At 41.2% G+C, this 15,601-nt stretch overlaps 1 protein-coding gene across 6 annotated transcripts in view; it reads right to left on the bottom strand.

Annotated features, from left to right (window-relative positions):
• The window catches only part of RUNDC3B (RUN domain containing 3B), a 230,784-nt gene that overhangs the window by 30,056 nt on the left and 185,127 nt on the right, over nt 1-15,601 (bottom strand). The window contains exons 9-10 of one of the 6 annotated variants that reach the window (XR_004538137.1): nt 9,172-9,489; nt 1,069-1,207 (exon numbers count right to left, since the gene is read on the bottom strand). The exons of 4 other annotated variants lie outside the window; for them this stretch is intronic. The gene's annotated coding sequence lies outside the window, so the exon portion shown is untranslated. Of the gene's footprint in view, nt 1-1,068; nt 1,208-9,171; nt 9,490-15,601 lie in introns of those variants that run through there. One more of the 6 variants, XR_004538136.1, reaches the window with a different exon arrangement.

The following is a 15,601-nucleotide window of genomic DNA, read 5'->3' as shown; positions in this document are numbered from 1 at the left end:
TTGTGCAGTTAAGGCAGAGCTGACAGGAAAGGGGCAAGGACAGGGACAGCGACAAAACTTGCGGGGACAGGATGGGGAATATGAGTTCCTGTGGGGATGGGGAAAAATTTGTTCCTGTGTAATTCTCTACTTGTGATAGGCCTCCAACACTGCCCCCCAGAAAAAGTCTATGTCACACTGACATCATTAACAGTAAGCTAGTTACCACCCTTTCTTTTTTTTTTTTCCTTTCCTCCAAATAATAGAAGTTTTGCAGTGCAAACATTTCCAAACACAAAAATCACTGGGTCAGACCAATGGCCCATTTAGCCCAGATTCCTGTTTCCAACAGTGGCCAATCTAGGTCACAGGTACCTAGCAGAAACCCAAATAGTAGTAACTTTCCATGCTGCCAAACCTATTTTAACCACAGCTAGGCTAACCACTGTTACATCCTCTGGCAACAACGTCCAGAGCTTAACTATTCACAGAGTAAAAAAAATATTTCCTCCAATTTGTTTTAAAAGTATTTCCATGTAATTTTCATTGAGTGTTTCCTAGTCTTTGTATTTTCTAAAAGAGCAAAAAATGGATTTACTTTTACCTGATCTACACCACTAAGGAATTTGTAGACCTCTATCATATCTGTCCTTAGCTATCTTTTTTTCAAAGCTGAAGAGCCCTAACTTCTCTAGCCTTTCCTCACATGAGAGGATTCTATCCCTTTTATCATTTTGGTTGCTCGAGATTCCAGAACTTGGCTGCGATGCGAGTGGCTATGTAACTGCCGAGCTCTCCCCTCAAAGGCCTCTTCAGCTCAACTAAGTACTGTTTTCTTCCTCAAAAATTTCAGAATTTGTTAAATATGGCTACGGGAAGACAAATTCATTTGGAAAATGCTTTTGCAGCATCAGGTTTAATTAAGAGGTCAAAGCCTGACCCCCCAACACCATCTAAAGTACCTCTGCCGAAGGATTCCACTGAACTTTTAGAGCAGCTGATTGGGGAGATGAAAAGCATTAAAGAAATGTTACAGGACAACTCTACCAAGTTACAAAATAACTCAGTTATACTTACAATGGTTAAGGATGAAATGGCAAATTTGGCAAAGCAGGTACAGGCCTCAAATGCTCATCTGGAAAGCTTGGAGCACAGGGTGTCTGAAGCTGAAGGAATCTTGATTCAAACTCAGGAAGATCACATAATGATCATGCGACTGACTAAGGACCTCGAGGAAATCAATAACAGAGGCAAAAGGAACAATGTCAGACTGATTGGTCTTCCAGAGGGAGCAGAAGGTGCAGATACCATCAAATTCCTGGAAGATTTTATCCTTAAGATACTCTCTTTAAATTTCAAGCAGCCATTAGAATTTGAGAGTGCACACAGAGTTCCATCGCAACAAATTAATGGTCAGAGAGGACCTAGGCTAATAATCTTTAAGGTACTAAGATTCCCACAAGCACTTGAAATTTTAAGGGCTGCCAAAGAGAAAAAGAATTTAAAATAGCAAGAGGCACGTATTCTATTCTTCCCTGACTTTGCAAAGGCCAATGCAAATACAAGGAAGCAATTTTTGCAACTTCGCCCACAACTAAGACAAATGGGAGCAGTATACGGCGGTAATGAGGGTTACACACACTAACAAGACCATTCATTTTGAAGACCCTGTGAAATTGAAAGAATATATTTCTCAATTTGCTGATGGGATGTCATAAACTTCTATCATTCTAACTTGAAAACTGTAAGGATCATTTTTGTTTTATTTTATTTTTATTTCATTTTTGGTTATAACATGGTTGATGTTATGAGGAAAAAAAGCTTTTATTTATTTTAATTGGAGATGTTTGGGGTTGGAAAATGGATGATTACCATAGTTACGGAAGAATTCCACAAAGAAACTGTTATGTTTTTTTATGGAAGTAAGATTGAATGCTCTGACGTCTTGCAGACCAGACAGGAATGGATTCTTTTACAGTTGTAGCTCTTTTGTTGCCAGAGCGTTGTTGTGCTTTCTAAGCCTCGAGTCGGTTAGGCTCCGCCCCTTCGTGCACCATGGTGACGTTGCAATTTACTGGCACCGCACCGAGGTTGGGGAGAGAAGGGACTGGATCGCAGCGAAAGCATGACTGCTGTTGGCGCATGTCATTCCCACGAGCCTGCCTCGACAGTGTGGTTAAGATGATCTGACAGTGACTCCTGCGTGCCAAACTTGAGATGGAGATGAAGGACCCACACTTCACCAGCATATGAATCTTTGAGGGAGGCTCTCTGGAGCCTCTCCCCACATCTAATCTAATCTAATCTAAACCTTAAGTTTATATACCATATCATCTCCATGAGAATGGAGCTCGACACGGTTTACAAGAACTTAAAATAGTGGGTGGCTGGATTCCTCTTCTTTTCTTCAGTGGCAACCTTGATGCTACAGACTTAAGTGAGTGAAAATAGAGGACCGACGAGACTAAACCGGCAAATACCCCCTGCGCATGCCCAGACTCTGTGACACTAACAGAATACAAAAAAATTGGTATAATAAATGATGATCTCTCCTAGGATGTCCCTGGGGGCGATACGAAAAAAGAAAAATCTAAATTTCCCCTACTTAAGTGTCACGGATACAATCAAGCAAAATAAATCAAAGGAATCCGTCAGTACGGGCCCGATGCCCTCGATTCAACCAATGGCCCCGGGCGGTGTTTATGCAGTGACAAGCACTAAGAAATGAATCTAAATAAACCCTGCCCAGTACATCATATTGTTCCTTTGAAATATTATAAAATATGCAATGAGGTATAAATGTTTGTTAAATAGAAACACTATCATCCCCAGGTGTGGACATCAGGAGAGAAAATCATTACAAAGAAAATCTCCCTGAAACCTTACTTAACAAAAACACAAAATGTGAAAAAATAAAAAATGAAAGTGAAAAATGACTCAAAGTCGTCAATACATCAAAGAAAAAGTGTGTGAAGCTAGAAAAAGTCCTCAGTCTATATTCCAAGTCCTATGTGCCTGTCAATTAAAAAATAATGAAATAAAATGAAAACCAGTGTGAGTCAGTGAAGAGTACTTAGCTCAGTAGATCCAAAACGGAATGGAGTTCAAAGTTCGCCAACGGTGGTTTTATGGTGCTTCTCATTCATCAATCCCGCTACATGGAAAGTACTCATTGAAGAATTAAAATGGTCGGTACTAACAGAATGCCATCACTAAACAATGCAGCACACCGCAAATGGCCCAAACACTTCCGGCAGCCACAATAGGATCCTGGGACTTGCTAAGAAAACTCCAATGGTCCGGCTGTCTGCTTTAATCACCAGTATGTGTGGCCTCTGGTGAGAATATATCGGGAAGGTTTCTTTCTGAATGAGTTCCTCTTCCTCCTGGGAATTAACACATTGGCTGGAGGCAGGCAGGAGTAAACCATGTTTGGATTTGTGAGCTGAACCCAGGGAAAACTTGTCCCATTAGCATCTATTTGAGACTGGTCAAGAGAGGCTCATGGTAGAAATGGGCAAGAGGTTTCCACTGCAGAAACTGGAGAATGCCTGTTCCTTCTGCATGATATCAGCTCCTTTGCTCTCCTGGGCTTCTGATGTCATGATAGCAGCTCTGTTTTGGAGTATTCCTAGCAGGGATGGTGGTGAGACTTTACTTGCTTGTTGTTTGCAGAATGTGGGGCGGGTTGTGGATGGCAGGGGTGTTTGTGGTGTGTTTATTTGAGATTGATAGCTCCTGGGCTGTATGTAGTCTGTACAAAGGGGATAATGGCTACTATTTATAATGCTCTGGCTTGTAATTCTGAAGGATGCATGGATAGATAGTAGTTGTAGTGGGATGTTTGAATTGGCAAATGGTAATGGAGTTATTTGGGGTGGGAGTTTTTATTTTTAGGGTAGTTGTGAATGAAAAGTAAAAGAATGAATGGGTACGGTAGGGTGGTTGGTTACTGTGTGTTTGAATATATTATTAAATTGAATGTTATATTAAATTTCTTTTACAGTAGCACAAATTTGAAAATCATTATATCAGTAATAGAAAATTTGATATTCTGACACGTTTAATACATTTGAGATAATAATTAATTAATTAGTATTACTAATTCTAGTTTTTATTGACTATTTCATTCTAATTATTACTGACATATCCATTGTTTATGAGAGGGTGGGTGAATTTTATTTGTTATAAATTAATTGACTTGTTTATTTAATTCAGTTATGATAAATCAGAGGTTTTAATTTTACTTTATTGATTGGTAAGACTTATACATATTATCTAGGGGTGCTGAGTAATTTTAAACAAAACGTACATTGAATGTTATATTATTCAAATATCAAAATACTGTATTATTAAGGAATTATCTTAAACTGCTAGAGGGGCTAAATGAATTATATTGAATATTTCATGCTTAATAATATAGTTGTTTAATTTATTTGGGAATCATAATTTATTGTATTATTTATTAAATGGGGAGGATGAATTATTGGGAAGATTTAGGGTGCCTGGGGGAGAGTGGCAATTGCTAGTCAGTATGCACGCACCCAAGTTTTTGAGATACTTAGGCTTCCTTTTACAAAGGAGTGCTAGCAGTTTTAGTGTGCGCTTAGCACACGCTAAAATGCCACGCGCACTAGCCACTACCGCCTCCTTTTAAGCAGGCGGTAATTTTTTGGCTAGCACATGGTAATCTTGTGCGTGCGCTAAAAACACTAGCGCACCTTAGTAAAAGGAACCCTTAGGGGAGGGAGGGGACTGTTAGTTTAGGATTCTGGATGTGTGTGAGAAAATTAGTTATAATTTCGGCAAAGAAGTTACATTTTCATTTGATAGTACCTACATATAAAAGAAAATGGCTTTAAAATTTTACTCATTAAACGTAAATGGACTCAATCACCCTATCAAAAGAAAAAGGCTCTTAATTTTTTTGAAAAGTCAGCAAGTAGATATTTATTTTATTCAGGAAACTCATCTATCCGCCAAATTGGAGGGACGATGGGTAAAACATTGGTTTTTTTGCCCCAGCAGTAGGTAAAAAGGCAGGGGTGGCAATCCTGATTAACAAGACTGTCTCTGCTAACTTCGATAACTTTTGAGCTGATCCATTGGATAGATGGCTCTATGTTAATTTGACTTCAGGAAAAGATACTATGATGCTTTTTAATATTTATGCACCGAATACTATCAGGTAGATTTCTTTAAAACACTCCAAATTATTCTATCACTGGTTACAACTAATTTAATTGTAACCGGAGATTTTAATGCTGTCATGGATCTAATAATTGATAAACAACCGAGTAGAGAAATAAAATCATTAGGTCTGGATAATCTGGTACATGCATGTGGTTTAAAGGATATATGGCAGATTTTTCATTTGAATGCTAGGGAATTTTCCTTTTGTTCCCAAGTTTATAAATCGTTTTCAAGAATTGAATATTTTTTTGTTTCGAATTATTTAATTCAAAATGTCACAAAGGCTAGCATAGATCCGATCATTTTGTCAGATCATGCTGGAATTTGGATAGAATATCAGTTTACTAAAGAAGATTCTAATAGACCTGTTTGAAGGTTTAATAATGCAATGCTTGCAGATTCAAACTTTCTTGAGGAAATTCAAATAAAAATGAATGAATATATTCAATTCAACACCTTAGAGGAAATCTCTTTGGAAATTATTTGGGATGCTTTCAAAGCTACTATGAAAGGGCAAAAAAAATTCATATTCGGCACATACTAGGAAACTGCTAAAATTAGAATTTTCCAATTTGGAACAAATTATTTTGATTTTAGAGTCACAATTAGTCTCAAAATGGGAACAAGACACTTTGAATGCCTTATTGAAAGCTAAATACAAATATAATGAGATTTCCTCACAATTGGCTAGGAAAGATTTGTTTTCTCAGCAGGCTCTGTATTATGGAAACTCGAATAAAGGGGGAAGATTTTTGGCTAATTATCTTAAAGCAAAAAAAGAAAAGTAAAGATTGTGGCCATTAAAGATGAAAAAGATAACATTCATACCCATATTGGTGATGTTCTAAAACAATTTTTGGACTATTATAAGGCTTTCTATTCTTCTGAGCTTTATTCAGATAAAGAACATGACAGTAGAGAATTTTAAAATTCAATAAATGGGCCAAAAATTCCTAAGCATATAAAGGAAAAACTTGAAGTGCCTATATCATCTACGGAACTCCAGGCAGCATTGAAGTCTCTCACGGTTGGATCCACCCTGGGTAGTGATGGATTCACAGTATAGTTTTTAAAAAATTTCAAAATTTATTACTACCTCATCTTTTAAATTTATATCAATCACAACTGATTAAGGGTTGTATATCAGGTACTATGGCGGAATCGTTAACCATTGTTTTGCCAAAGCCAAACCGAGATCCCATATTGGTTTCAAACTACAGGCCTATTTCTTTAATTAATGTGGATGGGAAAATCCTGGCTAAGTTATTGGCTTTAAGATTAGCCAAGGCTCTCCCTTATATGATTGGTATGCACCAAACAGGTTTCATTGCTCAAAGACATTCTTCAAATAATACCAGATTGGCATTTCATATGCTAAATTTAGCAAAAACAATGGATGATCCGGCCTTCTCTGTTTTTTTGGATGCAGAGAAGGCCTTTGATCGTGTAGAATGGACTTTCGTGTATCAAGCAATGGATTGGTTTGGAATGGGATCCGGATTTATTCAAATGATTCAAACTTTGTATAGTTCCCTTTCTGCCAGATTATATATTAACAATACATTTTCAGAATGTTTTTTTCTGAAGAGGGGAGTTAGACAAGATGTCCCTTATCTCTTTTGCTTTTTGATATTGTTTTGGAATCCTTGTTGTTGGCCATTCAATAGATAACCAGGAATTGGAAAAATTATGACAGGTTAAACCTATCCTTTTTGTGGGAAACATGTTTATATTAAAGGTATGAGAGATTGTATGCAGAACAAGTGGGAAATAATAAAAAATTCTAAGAAGTCTGGGGTCTGTTGGAAACATTTATTAAATTGTAGATTGGTTAATTGGAACAATCCTTAATTTTTGGATTTTTTTATTTTTCCACACACATCTAGATGGGGGAGAGGGGAGGGAGGGGGGAAGGTATAAGGTATTTTGATTTTTATATTTATGCAATTGTAAGTGCTATTAATTGTCTATATCTGTATGCACTTTTTCTTTAGTTTGGAAAATTAATAAAGATTTTTTTTTTTTAATCATTTTGGTTGCTCTTCTTTGAACTTTTTCTAATTAAGATACAGTGACCAGAATTGAATGTAATACAAGGGGCCGCTGAAAAGTTCTTAGCCCAACCAAGAAGAGAATGATGTGGAGTCATGAAACTTACAAATTATTCCAAGTTTTCATTTCAATGATATGAAATGGCTCCACATCATACTCTTCTTGGCTGGGTTGAAAACTTTTATGCGGTCCCTCGTACTCAAAGTGAACTCACACGTATCTTTGGCCTTATTTACTATCCCTTTCCTAATAAATCCTAGAATCTTATATGCTTTTTTGGCCACAGGTAAAAGATTTTAGGGTTTTGTCTACAATGACACTATTGGCTGGCAAAGTTATAAATGAAAATGGAGTGGATACCATGCTGTTCACAGAAGAAAATGTTTATGAACAACTTGAAAAACTGAAGTTGGACAAAACCATGGGACTGGATGGGATCCATCCAAGAATATTGAAGGAGCTAAGAGAGGTTCTGGCTGGTCCTCTTAAAGATTTGTTCAATAAATTCTTGGAGACAGGAGAGGTTCTGTGGAATTGGAGAAGAGCTGATGTGGTCCCTCTTCACAAAAGTGGTTGCAGAGATGAAGCAGGAAACTACAGGTTGGTAAGCCTCATTTCAGTTATTGGAAAAATAATGGAAGCATTGATGAAGGAAAGGATAGTGAACTTCCAAGAATCTAACGGGTTACAAGATCCGAGGCAGCATTGATTTACTAAAGGTAAATCATGCCAAATGAATATGATTGAATTATTTGACTGGGCAACCAGAGAAGTGGATCAAGGGTGTGCGCAAGTTGTAATTTACTTAGATTTCAGCAAAATCTTTGACACAGTTCCTCATAGGAGGCTCTTGAATAAACTTGATGGGCTGAAGTTAGGGCCTAAAGTGCTGAACTGGATTAGAAACTGGTAGATGGGCAGATGCCAGAGGGTGGTGGTTAATGGAATTTACTTGGAAAAAAGAAAGATGAGTAGTGGAGTGCCTAAAGTATCAATGCTGGGGCCAATTTTGTTCAATATGTCTGTGAATAACATTGTCGAAGGGTTAGAAGGTAAGGTTTGCCTTTTTGCTGATGATACCAGGATTTGTAACAGAGTAGACAACCTGGAGGGAGTGGAAAACATGAAAAAAGATCTGCAAGAGTTGGAAGAGTGGTCCAATGTTTGTCAATGCAAAGAAGTGTAGAGTGAATCATTTGGGGAGTAGGAAGCTGGGGGAGCCATATAGGAACCATTCAGATCTTTATCTGCTGTCGTTTACTATGTTACAACGTTAATGACACCTAGATCTGTGGACCTTAGCATCAGTTTGATTTGGATTATTATTCCCAATCTTCATCACTTTGCATTTGTTCACAATAAATATCAAACACCATTTGGATGCCCAGTTGTCCAGTTTCCCAAGGTCTTCCTGCAATTTTTCACAGTACATATGTGCTTTAACAACTTTAAATTTGCAGATGACACAAAACTTTTCAATCACCTCACTTGTTCCGATTAATAGATCATTTATAAATATGTTAAATAGCACTGGTCCCAGTAAAAAATCCTGCAGCACTTCTTTATTCACCCTCCTCCATTGAGAAAACTAGCCATTTAACCCTACCTTCTGTTTTCTGTCCAATAACCAATTTCTAAACCACAACAAATCATTGCCTCCTATTCCATGACTTTAATTCTCAGGAGTCTCATAAGCTTTCTGAAAATTTAGATGCACTATATCAACTGGCTCCTTTGTCCATGTGTTTATTCACACCTTCAAAGAAATTAAGCAGATTGGTGAGGCAAAACTTCCCCTTGGCTGAATCCATGCTGACTTTGTCCTATTCAACCATGTTTGCCTATGTGTTCCGTAATTTTATTCTTTATAATAGTTTCCACTATTTTACCCAGCACCGATGTCAGGCATACCAGTCTATAATTTCCAGGATCACCCTTGGAACTTACTTTAAAAATTGGTGTTAGCCATTCTCCAATCTTCAAGTATGATGGAAAATTTTAATCACAGGTAGGAGATCACTAAAAGCAGATCAAAAATTTCATGTTTCCAGGTTCACCAAGATTTCTTACAGTTCCTCTGCATTGTCATCCTTGAAAAACATTTCTGGTACAGGCAGATCCCTTACATCTTCTTCCATAAAGACTAAAGCAAAGAATTCATTTGGTCTCTCCACTCTGGTCTTATCCACCTTGAGAACTCCTTTGGCTTGTTCATAATCGAATAGTCTCACAGATTCCCTCACAGGCTTTCTGCTTCTGATGTACCTGAAAAAAAGTTGGTACTGTGAGTTGTTGCTTCTGTGGAAAGTTTCTATTCATATTTTTGTTTACTTTTCTTTATCAATGCTTTACATCCAGTGCTTATGTTGCTTCTTATTTTCTTGAAAGAATGGAAAACAATCTAAATGAAGATCATTTGGCTCTAACTTTGCGGTGTTTAAAGATAATCACATTCCACTTGACACATAGATGGTAATAACAAATACAGCTGTAGAATTTCATGTTTACATTCCAAGTGGTACTGAAAAAAACAGCACAAACACGGAGTGGTTACATTTTTTTTTTTGCCTCGCCCTGTAAAAGAAATATCTAGATTTATACTTGAGAATCTTAAACCCGTGGTACATAAGTCAGCTTCATACAAGACTTTCTGAAAGAGTTAAAATACACCAAGCCACTATTATCTCACACTCTCCAAGTGGTATAAATTAATATCGAGAGGTCACCTGACGCCATGAGCGAGTGAGGACGCGTTCCCGCTCAGCTCCGAGGCCCCGTCTCTGCCCCCGCACATACCGCCGACAATTGGACCGCCCGAGAGCGAAGACTGCCTAGCAACAAACGCTAGACCGCATGGAACGGTATTTGACCCGTTCCCAGGAGGCGGCACGCGCGAAAACAGCGCGAAAAGACAGAGAGCGTGCCAGTCCCGGGGCAGGCAAGATGGCGGCCGCATCCGGAACGGCGGTCACGGAGTTCTCGGCTGGGGCACTGCTGGAACTGAAGGCGGCGGTGGCACAGGTCCTGGGCCCCCAGATAGAAGCCCTAACAACCCAAATGACCAGGCTGGAACAGCTGATGTCGGACACGACGGCCAGAACGACCGAATTGGAGCACCGGGTGTCGGCAGCAGAAGACACCCTAAACTCACACGAAATGGATCTCTCGGCCCTGCAAGAGACGGTTCAGTTACAAGCTGCTAAACTGGATGATCTAGAGAACCGTTCTCGCCGAGGGAACCTACGCCTTATGGGTGTGCCCGAAACTATACCCGACAATCAATTAACTGCGGAGCTGGAGGGCTGGCTGGAGCTGGAATTCCCAGACACAACATCTCTGGGCCCACTGTGCTTGGAAAGAGCACATCGCCTCGGCCCCCGTCCGACAAGGGACTCCAGGCCTAGGGTGGTGATTGTGAAAATCCTCAACTACAGACACAAACTGGAGATCCTGCGACAGTACCGCACTAAACGCGACGCAGTGAAGTTCAGAGGCTCTGCAATACGGATAAGCCAGGATTACTCTGCAGCTCTCACTGAACGCAGGAAAGCCTTCTACCCTCTGTGCTCTAAGCTGGAAGAAAATAAGTATCGTTTTCAGTTCATCTATCCAGCGGTCCTAAAGATACACCATGAGGGCTCGTGGCACGTGTTCACCGAGGCTGTGACAGCCGCTGACTATATAAACAAGGCCATCACACCAACGTCCGAGCCGACATAGGCGCAAACGAAGAGGCGGCGTGATTCATACTGGAAGGCAGAACCGGCTATTGTTAAGTTGAATGTTACTGAAATGTTATTAGACTGAAATGTTATTAGTCTGAAATGTTATTAGCCTGAAATGATGGGGGCACTGTTGAATTATTGTTTACAGGGGTGGGGGTGGGGTCTCGTGAGGCGCCATTCTCGGACCTACCACATATTCCTTCGGGGATATGGTCTTTGGGATTTTTGGGGGTGAGGGGGGGAGGGTGTTGGAGTGTGGGGAACAGCCTACTGATGGGTTATTGGGGATGTTACTTGTTCATATTTGCCTGATTATTAGTTGCTGCGGGGACATATTGGCTCACCCGGGCGAGGCTGGGCACCTGGGTGTAGATCACATGCGGCCGGATGGTTCAAGCTGTTGGTGCTTTGACCCTGGGTGACCACTCTCTCCGTATTCTGTCTTGGAATGTGTCTGGGATCACATCACCAATTAAACGTACGAAGCTCTTGAGACAGATAAAACACCATAGGGCGGACTTAGCGTGCCTCCAGGAAACTAAATTGACCCGGGAAGAACACTGTAAACTACAAAGGGGATGGGTGGGATCTGTGTATTCAGCCTCCTCATCTGGGAAAAGAGCCGGGATATGTTTGCTTGTACGCAAGGGGTTACACTGCTCAGTGACGTCACTTGCTGAGGATCCTGAGGGAAGATACTTACTCTTAAAGATATCTATGCAGGGCACGGATTTCCGGCTGCTGATTGTATATGGGCCGAACACATACTCACAAGTATTTTTTGATAAATTGGTATCCCTAGGCTTGCAAGACACTACCCTGCCACTGATAATAGCTGGTGACCTTAACCAGGTGCTAGACACTTCCTTGGATCGTTCCGGTCCCCAAACGCTGACGGTGCCCAACTTAAACAAAGGTATCCCCTTACTCTGTCAATCATTGGGTCTGGTAGATCCATGGAGACTTCTCCACCCAACAGAGCGAGATTACACACACCAATCTCGGGCACACGGGTCGTTCTCACGCATAGACTACATGCTGGTTCCGGAATCCTGGTTTGGTCGAGTCACAGATTCTATTATAGGCCCTATGGAGATATCGGACCACTGTCCTGTTTGGGTTGACCTGGCTTGGGGACAGCCTCCTCAGGGAGCCTGTCGGTGGAGATTCCCATCTTACCTTCAAGAGGACCCAGACTTTGGGGCCTACCTCAGAACGCGCTGGGATGATTTCCTAACAAATAACGCACAACATCGAACTGAACCGGGCCTTTTCTGGGAAACCGCTAAATCTGTTCTCAGGGGGGAGATCATTGCCTACGTTGTGGCAAGGAATAAACGCATAGCGGCCAGTATTATAAGTTTGGAAAGAAAATGCACAGCTTTGAAGGCGAAATTTATAAGCACACCAACCACTGAATTGAAGGAAGACCTTCATGTAGCACAAGTAGCTCTTAATACATTAATACATGACCGCACCAAACGCTCCTTAATTTACCGCAAATACAAATACCATAGGTTTGGGAATAAACCGGGCCGGATGTTAGCTTCAATAACTAAGAACTGGCAGGACTCCAGATATATACCAAGAATTAAACATAGTCCCACTACCTACCACACTGCACCGAAAGACATTGCGGACGCATTCTATCGGCACTTCTCGACATTCTACGCGAATCCCAAACCATACTCAGGCCCTGATGTTCTTGATTATCTAACTGATGCTGGCCTGCCTAGTTTCACTGAACGCCAGCGGGAAACTTTGAACAGACCCCTGGAAGGCCCAGAGATACAAAAAGCCATTAAGACCTTGCGTTCCTGCACTGCCCCGGGCCCTGACGGGTTTTCGGCAGAATTTTATAAGATGATGTCGCCCCAGCTCTGTGAGTCACTGATGTCCTATTATGAGGAGGTGACAGAGACCGGAGCTTTTCCGGCCTACGCTAATTCTGCCACTATAACACTGATCCCGAAACCGAACAAACCTAGGGAAGAGGTTGACTCCTACAGACCTATATCCCTACTAAACGTAGACATAAAAATCCTATCCCGTTTGTTGGCAAACCGTCTCACTCCGCTTTTATCACACATTATATCATCTGCGCAGGTGGGCTTTGTTCAGGGCCGCCACTCTGTCCTCAACGTGAGACGCACTCTTTTGGCTATGGCTAGGGCACAAGAATCACACGTTGAGGGCATTTTGGTGAGCTTGGATGCGGCCAAAGCATTCGATCAGGTCCTGTGGCCTTACTTGTTTTCGGTTCTGGAATATGTAGGTATAGGCGGGCAATTTCTAGCCGCACTGCGAGCATTATACACGTCCCCCACAGCATCCATACTGGTAAATGGAATTCATACACCACCCTTTGGGGTGGGCAGGGGGGCACGCCAGGGTTGCCCATTGTCACCATTACTATTCATACTGTACCTGGAACCCCTCCTTAGAACAATACAAAAAGATGATGTTTTAGTAGGATTAATGGAGGGAACATCCCAATTACGGGTGTTAGCATTTGCTGACGATATTTTGTTAACCCTGGCTTGCCCCCAGCAATCCCTGACTAGAGCCCTCGAGCTGTTGGATGAGTTCCATTTATTCTCTGGCCTAATCTTAAATAAGCAAAAATCCTTAGTCATGCCTTTGCAAGATGAAGTCCGAACTTCCTGGCAGGGGCCCTTTCAATTGGAATGGGCCACGAAATCTTTACGTTATTTGGGGATTTGGATCCCACAAGATTTAACTCAAATATACAAACTTAATGTTCTCCCCCGTCTCCATCTGACGGGACAGAAACTCAGAGCCTGGCGCTCTTACCCACTATCTTTATTAGGGCGAATAGCCCTGTACAATATGATGATTATTCCCCAATGGCTGTATCTATTACAGACCTTACCCTTGCTGTTACAACACCGGCACCTTAGAGTTCTTCACCAGTCGTTGAATGGGTATCTGTGGGGTGGCAGGCGTTCGCGTATACCCCTCCGTACACTATTTCTACCCGTATCTCAGGGAGGCTTAGGACTTTTACATCTAGGCAGAATGAATATGGCATGTCAGCTTCGACATATAAATGATTGGCTATGTGGGACCTCCCATTTTTCGGTGGCTGAGGTCGAGTGCCTTGCATATACCCCCTATCATTGCAGCTACATGATACATGCTTCCACACTGCCTCTGCGCTCACAACACTATGGGGATATCTTACTGGGCCCGTTGAGGAAAACCTGGAGGAAACTGTGCAATCAAATGCACATTAGACCAGAAGTGACACCTTATTTACCAATACATGGCAACGTTGATTATGTTCCTGGAATAAGTCTCAGGGCTCCATCTAGGTGGGCTCGAGGGGGAGTGTTTTATCTGTCTCAAATTCTGAATGCGGATGGGACCCTCTATTCCTTCCAGAAACTATTAGATACTAAGGTCCTTTCAGCTAGTGACTGGCTGTGTTATAGGCAATTGTCACACTACGTGAATTCCTTGCCAAGACAGGCTTTGTTGGACATAGTTCAAGATACGCTATCTGAGGCCCTCTGCTTAACAGCCCAAGAACCCACCCCACTCAGTGTTTATCATCGCTATTTGCAGGGGCTGGCTGGAGACCTGGACTACAGAGCCTTGGCCGAATCCTGGTCTTTGGACCTACAAACCTCAATTACAGAGTCCATGATAAAGAGGGGCTTTACATTGAGATCACGTATCCTGGTGGCAGCAGTAGAGAGGGAACGATATTATAAATTCTTGGTTCGTGCCTATATAGCACCCATAAGAGCGCATCAAACCCACATCAGTACTTCAGCAAGGTGCCCCAGATGTGCGGCTGCCAGAGCATCTCTTGGCCATATGTTTCTGTTATGCCCCGGTATTCAAGCCTACTGGCGGCGAATAGGACGTACAATACAGCCACTATGGAATTGCTCCTGGACACAGACGTCGACTTTTCTCTTTACACTGAAATTCTCCTTGGACCCGGTTACACCAGGGGTGAATGCATTTGTACAAAGAGCTATTCTGGTGGGCATAAAGACTATTTTACAATGCTGGTTGTCCCCGCACACGCCTTCCGTCTCGCAATGGCGGACTCAGATGATTTATTGGGCGAGTTATGAAAGACAAGATGTTCTAGACATACATTCTAAGAGAGGGGTTCAGTATCTTCAATGTTGGAGACCTTTTTGTTTAACTTTGTCTCCCGTAGCGAAAGCTAGATTGTTAGAATAAACCAATTCAGGCGAGTTTAACAGTGGCTGTTCCCTGGGGGGGGGGGGGGGGGGGGAGGGAATGGGAGGGGGGATCATTTCTCATTGTAATGCACTATGTGATGACTTGTATTTTATGTTTGTTGTTTATCGAAAATAATAAAACAAATTTAAACATAAATTAATATCTGGATTTGTAAATAAAAAACCAAAACATGGTCTTAGAGACATTTGGAGCATTAAGATTAAGCATCAAATTAATGCATCTCAAAAAAAAAAAAAAAAAAATTAATTAATGCAAGACTTTTTTGATGTAAACTTTGCTTCTCTGAAATTTCTAAAAACCTCTACCCTGGACCACCAATACACACCAGAAACCATTACAAAATTAATTTCATCCTATTACTGCTTGAATAATGCCATGTATCAACAAATTATGGACACTATTATTGG

The sequence above is a fragment of the Geotrypetes seraphini genome, chromosome 2, assembly GCF_902459505.1.
Source record: "Geotrypetes seraphini chromosome 2, aGeoSer1.1, whole genome shotgun sequence".
Classification (NCBI taxonomy): Eukaryota; Metazoa; Chordata; class Amphibia; order Gymnophiona; family Dermophiidae; genus Geotrypetes; species Geotrypetes seraphini.
The sequence above is the reverse complement of the archived record's forward strand: the minus strand, read 5'-3'. Positions and strand labels throughout refer to the sequence as shown.